The sequence below is a fragment of the Podarcis tiliguerta genome (assembly GCF_965153285.1).
Source record: "Podarcis tiliguerta genome assembly, chromosome: 16".
In the NCBI taxonomy this organism is placed as follows: Eukaryota; Metazoa; Chordata; class Lepidosauria; order Squamata; family Lacertidae; genus Podarcis; species Podarcis tiliguerta.
Window position 1 is genome coordinate 5,495,140 of NC_139549.1, and position 17,655 is coordinate 5,512,794.

The window sequence follows — 17,655 nt, forward strand, 5'->3', positions numbered from 1 at the left end:
AGCTTCACTTGGAAAAAAAACAACAACAGCCGCTGGGGAACCCACAAAAGTGGAGTCTAGAGGCCTATGCATCACACAGGCTTACAGAGAGGCATTCCGCCACCTTACATTTACACATGTATAGAAATTAAGTCACATTCCCAGAAGAAAAGCTGGTATTGTCTGATCTGGATGCCTGATTCAGCAAGATGAACAGGATGTCTGCTCTCAAAGGCTCTCTTTCCTGTTCATATTTGCATGACACACTTTAAAGACAGTCTGAGTAAGCAGATTCTCTTACCAATACCCTTTCACACTCCCCCTCCCCCCATCTCTTCACATGTAGGCTGTCTTATGAAAGATATACAGTGGTACCTCAGGTTACATATGCTTCAGGTTACAGACTCCGCTAACCCAGAAATGCTGCTTCAGGTTAAGAACTTTGCTTCAGGATGAGAGCAGAAATTGTGCTCCGGCGGCGCGGCGGCAGCAGAAGGCCCCATTAGCTAAAGTGGTGCTTCAGGTTAAGAACAGTTTCAGGTTAAGTACGGACCTCCGGAACGAATTAAGTACCTAACCTGAGGCACCACTGTACTATAATTCCCACCACACCTCCAAAGGTCCAACAGGGTGCCAGACGCTGTCTACGAGTGCCTTCGGGGCTATGTGCAGTCTGTCATAGGTGGTTGGCTGTGGGGTTCAGCATTTTGGCACCCTAATCCTTAATGCTGATTTTATTCTGGGTGTGTTCAGTGAAAAATTGCTTCACCTCCAAAAGCTGCAGCTTAGGGGTGTGAGTATTTTTTGGGGGGGTGGCGGACATTTATTCATCCTACCTCTCTTAAATCAGAACCAGTGAAGGCAGTGAATGTCCTGTGTGAGTGCCTGGAGGCGGTTGGAGGATGGATAGCTACTAACAGATTGAGGTTGAATCCTGACAAGACAAAAGTACTGTTTTGGGGGGACAGGAGGCGGGCGGGTGTGGAGGACTCCCTGGTCCTGAATGGGGTAACTGTGCCCTTGAAGGACCAGATACGCAGCTTGGGAGTCATTTTGGACTCACAGCTGTCCATGGAGGCGCAGGTTAATTCTGTGTCCAGGGCGGCTGTCTACCAGCTCCACCTGGTACGCAGGCTGAGACCCTCCCTGCCCGCGGACTTGTCTCGCCAGAGTGGTGCATGCTCTATTTATCTCCCGCTTGGACTACTGCAATGCGCTCTACGTGGGGCTACTTTGAAGGTGACCTGGAAACTGCAATTAATCCAGAATGCGGCAGCTAGACTGGTGACTGGGAGCGGCTGCCAAGACCACATAACACCGGTCCTGAAAGATCTGCATTGGCTCCCAGTACGTTTCTGAGCACAATTCAAAGAGGCCCTAAGCGGCCTCAGCCCAGTATACCTCAAGGAGCGTCTCCACCCCCATCGTTCAGCCCAGACACAGAGATCCAGTGCCGAGGGCCTTCTGGCGGTTCCCTCATTGCCAGAAGTGAGGTTACAGGGAACCAGACAGGGCCTTCTCAGTAGTGGCGCCTGCCCTGTGGAATGCCCTCCCATCAGAGGTCAAGGAAATAAGCAGCTATCTTATTTTTAAAAGACATCTGAAGGCAGCCCTGTTTAGGGAAGTTTTTAATATTTAATGCTGTATTGTTTTTAACACTCGATGGGGGCCACCCAGAGTGGCTGGGGAATCTCAGCCAGATGGGTGGGGTGTAAATATTATTATTATTATTATTATTATTATTATTATTATTATTAGCCCTGCCAAAAAAGGCTCCCAGACCAGCTGGCATGGGAAGATGCCTTACACTGAGTCAGATCATTGGTCCATAGACCTCAGGATTGTCTGCACTAACTGGCTGCCGCTTCCCAGGGGTTTCAGGCAGAGTTGTTGCCCAGCGCTACTCAGAGATGCCATTGGGGGATTGAACCTGGGGCAAGGCAGATTCTCTGCCGCTGAGCTATGGCTTAAAATGCAATCAGTTTGCATGGGGAACTTGCAGGATAGGACACTTGGCTTTTGCTCTTAAGCCGTTTGGCGCAGATGTTGCAACTTAAGGATAAGAACATGCCAGGTCTTGGGAGGAAATTCCCAGGGTCAGTTTTGGAGGGTAAGGCTCCCCTCTTTTGAAGTTTGCGCCAGAAAAGCAGGGTGGAAACACTATACAGTGGTGCCCCGCAAGACGAATGCCTCGCAAGCCGGAAAACCCGCTAGACGAAAGGGTTTTCCGTTTTTCAATGCGCTTCGCAGGACGAATTTCCCTATGGGCTTGCTTCGCAAGACGAAAATGTCTTGCGATTCTTGCGATTTTTTTTCGCTCTCCACCCCCTTTTACTAAGGCACTAAGCTGTTAATAGCCTTTTAGCAGCTAATCCACTAATCCCTTAAGCCTTTAATAGCCGCTAAACCGCTAATAGCGCTAATCCGCTAATAGGGTTGCTTCGCAAGACGAAAAAACCGCTAGACGAAGAGACTCGCGGAACGGATTCTTTTCGTCTTGCGAGGCACCACTACTAGTTTCTATAGTTTCTATAGACTATACTAGTCTGCGGAGCAGAAGGTTCTTCGCAACGCGCCTCGGGGGAAATGGTGTGTATAACGCAGAACGTGATTGACAAGTTTCCGGAACAACTCACTCGGTGCGATCACAGGGAGGGAAACTGATAATTAAGCCAGCAATTCAATTAAAAGAAGAAGAATCGGTGCATGGAGAACTTGACACCTTCCTTGGCAGCCTGAGGGGGGTTCAAATTTAACATTATGCAAAGGGTCTCTCTGCCACCGAAGTTTCGATTTCAGTTGTTGCCTTAAAACATCATTTTCATGTGCCCCAGTCCTCGCTTGGGGGAATTGCACAAAATGTCTTGTGGGTACCCGGTTGCCTGGCATTTAAGGGGTGAGAAAGTCCTTAGTGCAGCGCGTGGTTAAACTATGAAACTAGCTCCCATGGGACAGTGATAGCCCTGTAGGACTGGACAAATTAATGGAGGGGAGGGCTATCAAAGGCTACTGTCCATGACAGAGGCTATGCTTTGCTTCCACAGCTGGAGACAACAATGCTTCTCAATACCAGTTGCTGGAAAGAACAGGAGGGGAGAGTTGCTCTTGTGCTCGGGCCCAGCTTGCGGGTTTCCCTCGGACATCTGGGTGGCCGCTGTGAGAACAGGATGACTAGATGACTAGACTAGATGGGTCACTGGCCTGATTCAGCTAGCTCCTCTTACGTTATTAAAGCTGGAAGCAGGAAGATTGGGCCTTGACTATCCCAAATTGGTCACCTCCGCTGTGGGTTAAACCACAGAGCCTAGGACTTGCCGATCAGAAGGTCGGTGGTTTGAATCCCCGCAATGGGGTGAGCTCCCATTGCTCGGTCCCTGCTCCTGCCAACCTAGCAGTTCGAAAGCACGTCAAAGTGCAAGTAGATAAATAGGTACCGCTCCAGCGGGAAGGTAAACGGCGTTTCCGTGCACTGCTCTGGTTTGCCAGAAGCGGCTTAGTCATGCTGGCCACATGACCTGGAAGCTGTACACCGGCTCCCTCGGCCAATAAAGCGAGATGAGCACCACAACCCCAGAGTCGGTTACAACTGGACCTAATGGTCAGGGGCCCCTTTACCTTTACCTTATCCCAAATGGGTCACCTGTGAACCAACTCATTGCGACGATATACACCCCTAAACACGAAAGACTGTGCCGCAGCTTCCTTCCACTAGAGGTCGCAGCTCAAAGAACCAAACCTTTTGAGAACTCTTCCGGATTCCTTTCACGTGCATTCCCAGGGGATGTTTCCAGACTGTCGCTATTTCGGGGTGGGAGTCAGTCATGCGCCGGTGGTGCAGTTGCAGCTGAGCGGGAGGTCTTGCGCAACAAACCCATTTCCCCATCCAAAGACTGAGCTTTTGCGATAAGAAAAGTGATGGGGAGTTGCACAGCGTATGTTGTCTTGCTGCAACCTATAATCTAGCCTTGCAATCAAAGCGGAGTGAAATTAGCTAAGTAATTAGCTGGTGTCATCTAGCCTCCCTGCAAACAGATGCAGGAGGAGCAGTCTATATAAGCCAGGCTTCCTCAACCTCGGCCCTCCAGATGTTTTTGGACTACAATGCCCATGATCCCTAGCTAGCAGGACCAGTGGTCAGGGAAGATGGGAATTGTAGTCTTGAAACAGCTGGAGGGCCGAGGTTGAGGAAGCCTGATAAAGGCAGCTCATCTGAAAGAACTCCAGCTTGCTTGGAGCAGCACCACAGGAAGCCGAATGATGGAGGAATCCGGACAGAAGGACTTTTTCATGTGGTCCGTCGTTAAACTGTGGAACTCACTTCCGCAGCAGGTGGTGATGGCCAACAGTTTAGATTCCTTTTTTAAAAGGATTGGGCAAATCCATGGATTAGGAGAGGGCTATGCTCAGCCTCCAGGGACGCGGGTGGCGCTGTGGGTAAAACCTCAGCGCCTAGGGCTTGCTGATCGCATGGTCGGCGGTTCGAATCCCCGCGGCGGGGTGAGCTCCCGTCTTTCGGTCCCAGCTCCTGCCCACCTAGCAGTTCGAAAGCACCCCTAAGTGCAAGTAGATAAATAGGTACCGCTTTATAGCGGGAAGGTAAATGGCGTTTCCGTGTGCTGCGCTGGCTCGCCAGAGCAGCTTCGTCACGCTGGCCATGTGACCCGGAAGTGTCTTCGGACAGCGCTGGCCCCCGGCCTCTTAAGTGAGATGGGCGCATAACCCTAGAGTCGGACACGACTGGCCCGTACGGGCAGGGGTACCTTTACCTTTACCTATGCTCAGCCTCCACAGCTGATTCTGAATATTAGTTACTGGAAATGGCAGGCGCAGATTGTGCCCTTGCTTGCTATGAGGTTCCTGCTCTTTGCTATGAGGTTGCTATGCGGTTCCTGCTCTTTGGGCCAATCAGGATGCTGGACTGGGTGAGCCCTCTGGCCTCATCCTGCAGCCAGGCTCTCCTGATATCCTTATACAGGTGAAACTTGAAAAATTAGAATATCGTGGGAAAGTTCATTTATTTCAGTAATTCAACTTAAAAGGTGAAACTAATATATGAGATAGACTCATGACATGCAAAGATATGTCAAGGCTTTATTTGTTATAGTTGTGATGATCATGGCGTACAGCTAATGAAAACCCCAAATTAACAATCTCAGAAAATTAGAATATTAAATGAAATCAGCAAAAGAAGGATTGCAAATAGAGCAATATTGGACCTCTGAGAAGTAGACGCATGCATATTTACTCGGTACTTGCATGAATTACTGCCTCATTGCGGCGTGGCATGGATGCTATCAGCCTGTGGCACTGCTGAGGTGTTATGGAAGACCAGGAAGTTTCAATAGCAGCCTTCAGCTCTTCTGCATTGCTCGGTCTTATGTCTCTCATCTTTCTCTTGGCAGTGCCCCATAGATTCTCTATGGGGTTCAGGTCAGGTGAGCTTGCTGGCCAATCAAGCACAGTAATCCCATGGGCATTGAACCAGGTTTTGGTACTTTTGGCAGCGTGGGCTATCTATCTCATATATTAGTTTCACCTTTTAAGTTGAATTACTGAAATAAATGAACTTCCCTACAATATTCTAATTTTTCAAGTTTCACCTGTAGAATCTCCAGGTCCAGACACAGATTCCTATGTTCTTGGGGCAGTTGGCCCCTGTGAGAATAGGATGCTGGACTCGGGAATAGGATGGCTGGGTCTCGCAGGTTATCCTTATTTCCTTCAGTCCTTGGACGACAACAGGCCTGTCCAACGGTGTAGAGGCGTATTGGCAGGGCTCCGCCAGGTTCAACACACAAGGAGGCAATCGCTGCTGTCCTTTGATAAGGGAGCCACTCAAGCCCTATTGAATGAGTGCATCAGGCAGGTGTTGGCTTTCATTCATCACAACAGCCTGCCAGCTGGCAATTTCCACATCTGAAGAGCTCGGCTGGATACTGGGCCATCACAGTCCGGCATCCTGTTCTCACAGGGTCCAAATGCCCCGAAAAACCTTGAAATCTAGATAGACTGCCACTGGGCCTGGAGGTTCCATTGCCTTCTGCATTCAAACAGACACTGCCACTAAGATCTACCACACGGGTGATAATTTATGTTGGAAGTGTAAAGAAAAGGAAGGTACCTTTTTTCATATGTGGTGGATGTGTCCCAAGGTGAAAGACTTCTGGGAAAAGATTTACAATGAATTGAAAAAGATGTTGAAATATACTTTTATTAAAAAAACAGAAGCCTTTCTACTTGGAATAACAGGTTTGGAAGTGCCCGGGAAAGATGTTAGATTGTTTTTGTATGCCACAACTGCAGCAAGAATTTTGTTAGCCATAAAGTGGAAATCACAAGAAATACCAACAGTGGAGGAATGGCAGATGAAGATGATGGACTTTTTGGAGCTGGCCGACCTGACCGGAAGAATCCGCGAACAGAAAGAGGAGGAGTACCAAGGAGAACGGAAGGAATTTAAGGAGTATTTAGTTAAATATTCTAAGATAACATACCGTAAGTAGAACTATTTGTAAGTACCAAATTGGCTTAGGAGTTAAATATGTTAAACTGCATAACACTATGGATAGAAGTGAAAATGAAAAGAAAGAAAGATGTTAATTGACTAAGTTAATTTTATTTGAAAATAGTATTAGAAAACTGCTACAATGAGCTATATGGAAATTCAGCTAGGGGGATTTGAGGAAGTCGTCTAACAATGAAATCAAAAGTGGGATTATAATAGCTAGGGTAAATGTTTGTTAGTTTGTTTTCTTTTATATTGTAATGTTTTTCTCTCGTGTTTGCTATAAATTTGGAAAACCAATAATTTTTTTTTGAACCCCCCCTCAAAAAAAACAGGCACTGCCACTGAGCTACACTCTGCCCACCCTTGATTGCATTCTGACCACACACCAGGGATTGGTCACTCAGACCTTTGGCTGTATACCTGACCTGATAGGCTCTCTCTTCCCCATAGCCAGCCATTCTCCATCCCACCGTGAGCAAAGCCTTGCAAGTTCCCCACTGTATCTGTTTCCTTACCCTGCAATTTTCAGATCTGCTTTCCCGACCCACCCTCCGCTCTGCTCCAGCGACTGCGGTGCCATTGAAAAAGCTAGCCTCTCCACACACACACACACACACACACCTCCAGGATCTGAGTGTGTTGCGTGGTGTTCTCTGTTCTGAGAACTCTGAGTAACGCAAGAAGAACGGGGGGAAAAAACACCCTCCACGAAATGAGCTGTTGCTGACAGTACAACGAAGGGCTGCAATTTACATCCGTTCGCCTCGCACGTTAATTTCACAGCCAGGCAGAAGGATGTTGCTAAGACCCTGCTGTTTTCAGAAATGGATGTTTGCAGGTTGAGAGGCAGACGGAATACGAGAATTAAAAAAAAATATTAGAGGGAGAAACCTTAAACTTCTGGTGGTGATGGGATCTTTCAAATTTCCTGGTTAGGTGTAAATGCCAAAATGAGAAGGAGGGTGAAGAGTTTGTTTTATTTTAAGAATAAAAGAAGAGGCTGCTGGAACAGGCTAGCGGCCGATCTTGTCCAATAACCTGTTCTCACACCAGCCAACCAGGGGCCTCAGTTGGAAACCCGTAAACAGGACCTTAGCAAAAGGCCATTCTCCCCTCCTGTGGTTTCTAGCCTCCAGCTGTGGGGTGCAGAACATTGCCTTCCTGGCTAATAGCCACCAATAGCCCTGTATGGAAGTGAGAGCTGGACCATAAAGAAGGCTGATCGCCGAAGAATTGATGCTTTTGAATTCTGGTGCTGGAGGAGACTCTTGAGAGTCCCATGGACTGCAAGAAGAACAAACCTCTCCATTCTGAAGGAAATCAGCCCTGAGTGCTCACTGAAAGGACAGATCCTGAAGCTGAGGCTCCAAGACTTTGGCCACCTCATGAGAAGAGAAGACTCCCTAGAAAAGACCCTGATGTTGGGAAAGATGGAGGGCACAAGGCCTCCAGTGAATCAGAGAATCACAGGATCATCTAGGATGATCACAGGAAAAACCCTGTGTCTAGATTCTTTGACAACCATGTTGCTATGTATATATATTTTGCCTTATACATGTTTGGTCCATAGCTTAACCACCTGTGTACAGACAGAGAGAAAGAGCACAGTGTTGTGTATCTTGTGTGACAGCATTAATTGCTTTCTGATAAAAGGTAGAAAAAACTGATACGCTCTATATTTGAGTTCATTGCCTTCTGTTTAATTGTGGAATTACAACAATTATGAACTGTACCTCAGACTCTAGCCTGGACTCTTTGACTTTCTGGATTCAAAGGGTCACTGTTTCCCCTTAGGATCTTGCAGGCAGGTAGATTAGGCATAATGAGACAGCGAAGCGAAGGGGATTGAAAGCGAATTATCACATCGGCCCTGTCATGGGCCTATCAAGGAGCCGTCTGCTTGCATGTTCAGGAGCTGTCTCAGTGATAGACAGCATTAAATGTGATGTTTGATTGGGAACGGGAACTTAGCCTGAGGAAATGTCATGTAAAGTAATGTCTCTAAATAAGTTTTCTAGTATTATCATAGCTATGAAAGGGACCCTCAAAGGTCATCACAGGAATCACACCTAGCAGATCCCCAACAGATGGCCAGCCATCCTCTGTTTAAGAACTTCCAAGGAAAAAGACTGCGTCCCCTTCCAAGGCAATCTGTTCCATTGTCAAACACCTCTCACCGTGGATTTTGCTGCTATCCTGTACAGCTGGAGGGATTTCCCTGGTAGGTTGTGGCCCCATCGCAGGCCTCATCCATTCATCTCCCACACCAGTGCCTTTGCTGCCAGCCTAGAGCCTGTTGCCAGCCGTGGACAAATCCTCTCCGTCAAGCCACCTCCTTGGCCCAGCCCAGACATCCATCTCCGCTGCCTCCGTGAGTCATCGCCAGCCAAGCGAAGGCAGCCAAATGGCTCCTTTGCCAGGGCTGCTCTTTAAAGATCCTCTCCCTCGAGCGGCAGAAGGAAAAGCTATTAAGCGAGCGATTATCGGCCCTGCACGGATGCTATAATTCCTCGTTACGCCGAGAAAGCAGCCGCTCCGAATCCCCCGGTGGGGTTTTACCGCCCGGAACGGAACCGACACTTCAGAACCGCTCTTTAAAATAAAATAAAAGCAGAGAGTGGGTGTGGAGATTACCCACACACTCTCCGCAGCAGGTGGAGGGTCAAATAAATGGCGTGGGAGCGAGGGAGTAGGCAGTGTCAGCTCAAAGCGGAGCGAGGATTCTAGTCCTCAAGCTCTAAGCTTGTTTCCCATTCTGCCCTTTAGCTGACATCTTAGAACAGGCTTCCTCAACCTCTGCCCTCCTCCAGATGTTTTGAGACTACAGTTCCCATCATCCCTGACCACTGGACCTGCTAGCTAGGGATCATGGGAGTTGTAGGCCAGAAACATCTGGAGGGACAAGGTTGAGGAAGCCTGTCTTAGAACACTGTCAAGGGAAGCCACGGAAATATTTGTTTCAGATACAGTGGTACCTCAGGTTACATACGCTTCAGGTTACAGACTCCGCTATCCCAGGAATAGTACCTTGGGTTAAGAACTTTGCTTCAGGATGCTGGCCACATGACCCAGAAGCTGTACGCCAGCTCCTTCGGCCAGTAAAGCGAGATGAGCGCTGCAACCCCAGAGTCGGTCATGACTGGACCTAACGGTCAGGGGTCCCTTTACCTTTACCTAAGGAGTCTCTTATAGGGACGTGGGTGGCACTGTGGGGAAAACCACGGAGCCTAGGACTTGCCGATCAAAAGGTCGACGGTTCGAATCTCCGCAAGGTGGTGAGCTCCCGTTGCTCAGTCCCAGCTCCTGCCAACCTAGCAGTTCGAAAGCACGTCAAAGTGCAAGTAGATAAATAGGTACCACTCCGGCGGGAAGGTAAACGGCATTTCCATGCACTGCTCTGGTTTGCCAGAAGTGGCTTAGTCATGCTGGCCACATGACCCGGAAGCTGTACGCCAGCTCCCTCGGCCAATAAAGCGAGATGAGCGCTGCAACCCCAGAGTCGGCCACGACTGGACCTAATGGTCAGGGGGTCCCTTTACCTTTAAGGAGTCTCTATGGGAGTATATTGTATTTTAAAAATGGAGTATCAGAGTTTTAAGGGGGCTAACCAGGTTGGGATAGCTGGGATAGCAGGCTTGTTGGATTTGAATGTCTTATGTAGATTTTTCCCCAATTTCGTTGTTCTATATGGGACAATGACAATAAAGATTATTGTACTGTATTGTATTGTATTGTATTGTATTGTATTGTACCGCATTGTATCGTTCTCCATCCCAAACTTGAGGGCTGGAGTTCCAACCAGGCTGCAGTGCAGAGGGAGGGAAAAGAAGCAGGACTAGTTCATCGGTTCAGCTCAGAGCACCAACCGTTGGTTCTCCCCAGTTGTCACTTAGCAGCAGAAATGGGAAGCAGGTCTATTCCATCGGCTATGCCAAGACGCAGACACAACCACTTCGCAGAAGAAACCCCACAGCAGAAACCCCTTTATGTATCTTCCAAATGCTTTCAGCATTCAGGATCCTATCTGTGGAAACGTGGATCCTCCAGACAGAGGATTCCAACCTCTCATTTTAGAGTATCAAAAGGCTTGTAGTATACCAAGGGCGCAAGATTTTTGCACCAGGAAAGCAAGAATTAATTCAGAGGATCTGGGCGAACTATGTGGACGAAGTGGATTTGGAGACTTTGTCTTGTTTTGGTTTCATGAGTCAGAGAGAGGAGCAAACAGGTATTCTAGACCAGTAACTGAAGACCTCTCTCCCTTTAATGGAAACCTCAGTGCTGCTCTTTTGAGCAACAGGGACTAGGAACTTGATTTTTTAAAAAAATGACAAAGTGGAGTGGTTCTGAGGATGCTGTGAATGCTGAAGTTTCAAAAGGTGCTGCTATGTTTTTGTTTGGGGGGGGATTATCTCCTTTAAAGCCATTGCATTGTAGTGCTGTTTAATATAGCAGTGCATTATATTGTAGTTTCTCAGTTTCAGTGTATTCATTATTTTGTAGACTGCTTAGAGATGGTCTTAAGCAAGGGTCAGCAAACCATTTCAGCAGGGGGCTGGCTGGACTATATTGTGAAAGAAAGAAAAAAATAACAAATTCCTATGCCCCACAAGTAACCCAGAGATGCATTTTAAATAAAAGCACACATTCTACTCATGTAAAAACACGCTGATTCCTGGGCTGGATTTAGAAGGCAACTGGGGCGGATCTGGCCCCTGGGCCTTAGTTTGCCTACCCATGGTCTTAAGCATATATTGCCTTGGACCCAGGCTACCTGGAAGATTGCATCTTCCTATATGAACCTGCCCAGATGCCAAAATTCTCAGATGAGTCTCTCCCCTTGGTCCCATCAACATCAGAGGCACAGTTGGTGCTGACCCAAGGGACAGAGCCTTTTCTGTGGCTGCCCCAGATTATAGGATTGCCTCCCAAACCAGGTTAGACTGGCTCCCTTCCGCTGGCAGGCTAAAATATCCTGTTGGAGGAGGCACTGTGGCTATGTATCAATTCCTACTGACATCAACCAGGGAGTTTCCTTGTTCTGTTTTCTTCCTTCCCCGCAACCAGAAAGCTAGGGTTAGAGTGTAAGACTTGGATCCGGGAGAGACCAGAGTTCAAATCTCCACTTGGCCATGAAGCGCACCCTGGGTGACCTCGGAGCAGACTTTGGTAATCTCTGATAATATGGCACCCTGAGTACAGCCAAAAATTGGCAGCCCCAAATGGATCTTCTTAGTTATGGGTCTCAGTGGTGTAGCGTGGGGGGTGCAGGGGGGCCGGCCGCACCGAGCGCAACATCTGGGGGTTAGGGTTAGGGGGCGCAAATCCACGGGTTAGGGGGCGCAAATCCACGGGTTAGGGGGCGCAAATTACTTGCCTTGCCCCGGGTGCTGACAACCCACGCTACGCCACTGATGGGTCTTCTCAATTTTGCGCCCCCTCGGCTCGGCGCCTTGTGCATGGGAACCGCCCACACGGCCCCAAATCCAGCACTGGTGACCTTGAGGCAGTCACTGCCCCTCATTTCAACCTACCTCTCAGGGTTGTTGTGTGGAATTCAAGGAGGAGGAAGGTAGAACCACATTCGCCACCTTGAGCTCTTTGGAGACAAAAAGGGGGGGACAGAAATGCAACAAATAAACGAATAACATTCTTTTTTTAATAAAAGAAAACGAGATTAATTTAAACCCCGCATCCATTTAACCCTTCCTTTCCTCACCATTTAAACCTTTCCTTCCCCATACTGGGGACTTTCGAACGCAATCTACCAGCAAAAAGCTTTTCCCCCTTTTTGTTCTGTTTCGCTCCCCCCCCCCCCCGCGCAACACCGGGAAAGAAAGAGAGAAAAGAAAAGAAAAACCACACCGTCAGCTGGAACTGCCTAACGAGGCCATTAGTCAATTGGGCTCCCCTTTTTGGGGTTAAAACGGAAAAAAATATCTCCTAGCCTCCAGAAACCTGAGCTTGCAAAGGTCCTCCAGGACGGAGACCGAAGGTATGGTAACTGCGCGCAGGGGGTGGGGAAGAGCCGATTATTTCCTCTCTCCCCCTCAAATCTGTCCAATTTTGCTGGGTCCTGAACCCTTTACTGCATCACCCCCCCCCACCAACCCCTTCTCTTTCGCCTGCCCGCCCCTCCCTTCCTCTCCCTGCCATAATGGACTCTCCCATTCTCATTCTCCTCGTTGGAAGCTGCAGTGTTAACGCGGCTCCCTCCCGCCAGCTCCTCTGGTCCTTCCCTCCTCCTGCATCCTGGTTGCAGTAGCATCCTTTGCCGGCGGATGGTGAGCGCCTGAGATAGGAGGAGAGCTGTGTCTTGGGTACCACAGGAGCAGGTAAGCAGGGTTATCTCCGCTCTCTTCCTAAAGGTGTCTGCTTGGCTGCCTTTTTCCGCCACCTTGTTGAGGGTGCGTGGCGTGGCAACCCCCTCCCCCCAAAAAAAATTACACCACCACATCTTTCCCTCGGTGCTGTGGCCATTTTGTCCTGGAAAACCTTGCCTTTGGGTTCGGCCTGAATTTCTGCAAGTCTCTCTTCCTCTCGCCTCCCCCCCCCCCGCCAATTTCTTCTGGCAGCCTTCATCTTTCTTGGCTGTCAGGCTGGGGGAGCCATAGTTGGCCAAGGGAAGATGAGACTTTGGCATCTCGGTTTTACGGGAGGTTTTATTTATATCCGGCTTTGCAAAGGGGGGGATATTGAAATTTGGAAGGGCCGAAGTGTGCGCACACAGAGCAAGGAATGACCTTGGGGGTGTTCAGAATTGCAAATTCGGGGTGTTTAGTGGTAGCGGCTGTTCTTAACTCTGCACCCATCTTTCTGCAAACTGGATTTCCTCACCTTCTGTCTTCCCAGGGCCCACCAAATAATTTGATTGTGGGGTGTGGGGGGCACTCAGGGGAGGTTGTTTCTGATATCCCGCCTCCGGCAACAATCTCCTTGCCACATACACCATCTGTATGAACGGGGTGAGCCTGGAGAACGGATGGCGGAAAGGAAATGCCAGAAATTAAAAATACCCATTTTTTTTAAAAAAGAGAGGCTGGATTGTGTGGGATGTGCTGAGGAAGGTTTTAATTTCAGTCTTCTGGAGATGGTTCCCTTATTTTAAAGAAAATCAGGGCGTTTTGACATTTAGAGGCTGGAATTGAAGCTTATGATATGTCATTCAAGGAAAATGTGGGACAGGCGTAGCGTGGGGAGTTGGGGGGGTCTGCCTCCGGCTTCCGAATTTTGAGAACCTCTCATTCCCCCCTCCCCCCTCCAGATCTCTTAAAAACTATTTTACCCCGCTGTCTTTGAAAATTGGTGGGTTCAGGAATCTTTCTTTTGCTACGCTAACAAAGCGGGGAGGAGGGATTTCCTAAAGGGGGTCACCACTCTCTCTCAACCCCCCCCCCATCATTTCCAGCCATTATATATTATTTTAACCTCCTCTCCCAGGTCCCTTGACTCAACAGCATCCTTACAGGGTTTTTTTTGGGGGGGGGATGTTGCTGTGATATTGAAATAAGGTCATTGGACTCCTGTGGGGGGAAAGCTATGTTTGATCAGCATTTTGGGGGGTGAGGGAGAAGATTGAGACAGATCCCGACTTCCAAATATGATTGCAAAACGGATGGAAGAATTGGGTGGGGGTAGATGTTGGCTGGGGGGCAGCCCACACGTGACTGCTCCTGCCTTGATGTTTTAATTTTAATTTGTAAGCTAGTTCTTTCCCGGCTGAGTCGGTCAATACAACATGATAAATACCCCGTGTCCTTTCTCTCTCTCTCTCTCTCTCTCTCTCTCTTTCTCTCTCTCTGGATCCGTGTTGTGTGCTTTTAAATCAGTCATCAGAGGGCAGTGAATTAGGGAGGGAGAATGCAAAGATGTGGTTTGTTGTTTTTTTAAAAGCTGTGGTTCAGTGGGTGACCTTGTCAAGCCAAACACTAGGCCCTGCAGATGCCGTGTTTGTCTTCCTTTCGTTGTGGTTTCAAAAGTTGGGTTCAGTAACACACAGAGATGTTCACAAAGGACACACACGCACAAACACATCCCAGCGGAGAAGGAGAGGGCTGATGCAGGCACCTTTGAACGGGCTTAATTCAGCTTCAGAGGCCCATTCAGGATCCTGAATGTGCAGAGGCAGGGAGGAAAGGCACTTGGCACCTTGGGAACTCCCTGCCTATTGATACCAGGCAAGCACTTTCATTGCACACGTTTAGGTTTCTTTCTGCGTAAGCGTTTGTTTGCATTTGTGCACAGGTGCGTGTGTGTGTGTGCGCACCCTGCAGCTAAGGACCCTTCTAGACCACCGGTTTATTCAGCAACCATCCTAAACTTTGGAACTCCTTGCCACTTGATATACTGCAGTGGGGCCTTCTCTGTGCTCTCTTTTTGGGTTTCTTTCTGAGTATGTGTTCGTCTCAATATGTGCACAGGTGTGTGTGTGTGTGTGCCTCTTCAACCAAGGCCCTTTCTATATCACCAGTTTATTCAGAATTCATCCTTGGAACTCCCTGCCTATTGATATCAGGCAATGGCATTTTCCCTGCACTCTTTTGGCACCTGCTAAAAACATTTTCTTTCTTTTTTTTAAACCCAGGCCTGCTCAGGTGTTTAGACAGTTGATGCGAGTTTCAATTCTGTGCTTGGTCTATTGCTATTTTCACTTTTCAAAAGACTTTGAAATCATTGCTGCTAATTTCTTTCCAGTGTTGATGTTATGGTTTTATCTTCTTCTTCTTTTTTTGTAAGCCGCTTTGAGCTTTTGGTCTGCAATCAAGCGCTTTATAAATTCTACATAAATAAATGAATAAATACGTAGGCTCAGGGGGAGGTGCTGCGACATTCGAAAGGGGTCAGGGAAGGTAAAAATGAACGCCTCTGCACTCAGAATTAATTCAAGCGAGGATATGGAAGGGGGACATGGAATCAGAGAATTGTAGCGTTGGAAGGGACCCTCAAAGGTCATCTAGACCAACCCCCTGCAATGCAGGAACCACAGCCAATGCACAGCATGTAGAACGATTTCCCTGCATTGTCCTCTCTTTTCAAAACCCGCTTCTGGTCTCGGTGTTACACTTCAGTGTGACGAACGGAGCCATGCAGATTTAAGGGTGGCTGGGTCATGCGGATAAGAGAGACAGGTTGAGCTCCAAATGACTCCCATTGAGTTCTGTGGGACACAAGGCAGACAGGTTGTATGTAATCTGTGGATCTGGAGCAAAGACATGGGCGGTTTCAATGGCAGATGGGATTTCCAGACAAAATCAAAACCCCGATGAATGCTAAGGCTTGTCTCTTCAGTGCCAGTCTTATGCAGAGCAGAATCACTGAAGTTGATGAGTGTGACTCATGTAGGCCCATTGACTTCACTGAGCAGGACTTAGTTGGATAACCACCTTAAGTTATCAGATATGTGAGATGGCAGCTGGAGAGCTGGTGGGTGGCTCTGAGTCGTCCCCCCCCCCCAAGAACCTTATTCCAGATACAGAGCCACAGTTCCCAAGTACTCAACTTATTCTTTTATTTTTTATTTATTGCACTGGTATCCCATCATTTCCCTTCAAGGACCCCAAGGTGGGTCATTAGATTCTTCTCCCCTTCCTCATTTAATCCCCACAGCAACCTTTTTCTACCTTTCCCTTTTAACCCCTCTTTTCTACACTTTTTATTCATTTATTTTTCTTTCTCTCTTCACCCTCCCCCTCCCTTTTGTGTTTTGATTCTATCTAGATAAAAGTCTTGGTTTTGTTTTTTTCTATATATATATAGAACAGGGAAAAATATATTAAGTTTTGTATTTTTCTCTAGAAACCTTAATGAAAGGTATTTTTAAAAATAAAATAAACAACCCTGTGAGGTAGGTGAGACCACAGCCTAAAGGTAAAGGGAGCCCTGACCATTAGGTCCAGTCGTGACCGACTCTGGGGTTGCGGCGCTCATCTTGCTTTACTAGCCAAGGGAGCCGGCGTACAGCTTCCGGGTCATGTGGCCAGCATGACTAAGCCGCTTCTGGCGAAGCAGAGCAGCGCACGGAAACGCCGTTTACCTTCCCGCCGGAGCGGTACCTATTTATCTACTTGCACTGGTGTGCTTTCGAACTGCTAGGTTGGCAGGAGCAGGGACCGAGCAACGGGAGCTCACCCCGTCGCGGGGATTCGAACCGCCGACCTTCTGATCGGCAAGTCCTAGGCTCTGTGGTTTAACCCACAGCGCCACACCTTGGTGAGACCGAGAGAGGCAGTGACCAGCTCCCAATACCACAGCCTAAGTCTGCTTTACTAGCAAATGGGGATTTGAACTCAGCAGAAGCGGTTTTAGGGTAGGGCGGCTGATGTGGTTTCACCGGTCGGTTGCCACAACCGTGGTGTAGAATGCAGCACGAGAGGCACGAATATTGCATGAATTTCGGCATGGCACAAATTTGGGGCCCTGCAGAAATTTGAGACCCCAAAGTCCGCCACTGCTCCTGGTCTCCCAGAACCTAGTTCAGCACTCTAACCCCTTATTCCATGCTGGTTCTCCATATATTTCCATATATTTCCTCCATATAATAGAAAGCAAAGTGGCTGCTGGATTTTGGGAGGCTAGGGTCCAAACTGCACCTACCGTCTTGACCAGGGGTCAGCAGACTTTTTCAGCAGGGGGCCGGTCCACCACCCCTCAGACCTTGTGGGGGGCCGGACAATATTTTTTGGGGGGAAATGAACGAATTCCTATGCCCCACAAACAACCCAGAGATGCATTTTAAATAAAAGGACACATTCTACTCATGTAAAAACACCAGGCAGGCCCCACAAATAAGCCAGAGATGCATTTTAAATAAAAGGACACATTCTACTCATGTAAAAACACGCTGATTCCCAGACCGTCCATGGGCCGGATTTAGAAGGCGATTGGGCCAGATCCGGCCCCTGGGCCTTAGTTTGCCTACCTATGGTCCTGACAGTAGATGCCTAGACCTTTTCCTCCCCCCACCCCCTATGAAATGAGGGAGGGGGTCCTTAAAACTCTGTCTACATGCCCGGGGTGTGTGGGTGTGTGTCTGCAAGATGCTGTCTCACCTACTAAGCCCAGAAGGATGGCAAGCACCTTGCTAGCTAGATACACAGACCCGGCGTTAGCAACTAATAGTTCATTTCCCCCCGGCAAATCCAGGATTTATTTTATTTTATTTTTTGTCA

General features: G+C 48.3%; 2 protein-coding genes and 1 long non-coding RNA gene across 3 annotated transcripts in view; 2 read left to right on the forward strand and 1 right to left on the reverse strand.

The window, feature by feature from the left end:
* LOC310666130 (intelectin-like protein) overlaps positions 1 to 17,655 on the forward strand; it is an 814,635-nt gene that overhangs the window by 568,688 nt on the left and 228,292 nt on the right. The gene's annotated exons all lie outside the window — the stretch shown is intronic.
* The window catches only part of LOC310666253, a 278,050-nt gene that overhangs the window by 13,250 nt on the left and 247,145 nt on the right, over positions 1 to 17,655 (reverse strand). The gene's annotated exons all lie outside the window — the stretch shown is intronic.
* The window catches only part of SV2A (synaptic vesicle glycoprotein 2A), a 48,475-nt gene continuing 43,434 nt past the window's right edge, over positions 12,615 to 17,655 (forward strand). Inside the window, exon 1 of the mRNA XM_083416543.1 lies at positions 12,615 to 12,822. The gene's annotated coding sequence lies outside the window, so the exon portion shown is untranslated. The remainder of the gene's footprint in view (positions 12,823 to 17,655) is intronic.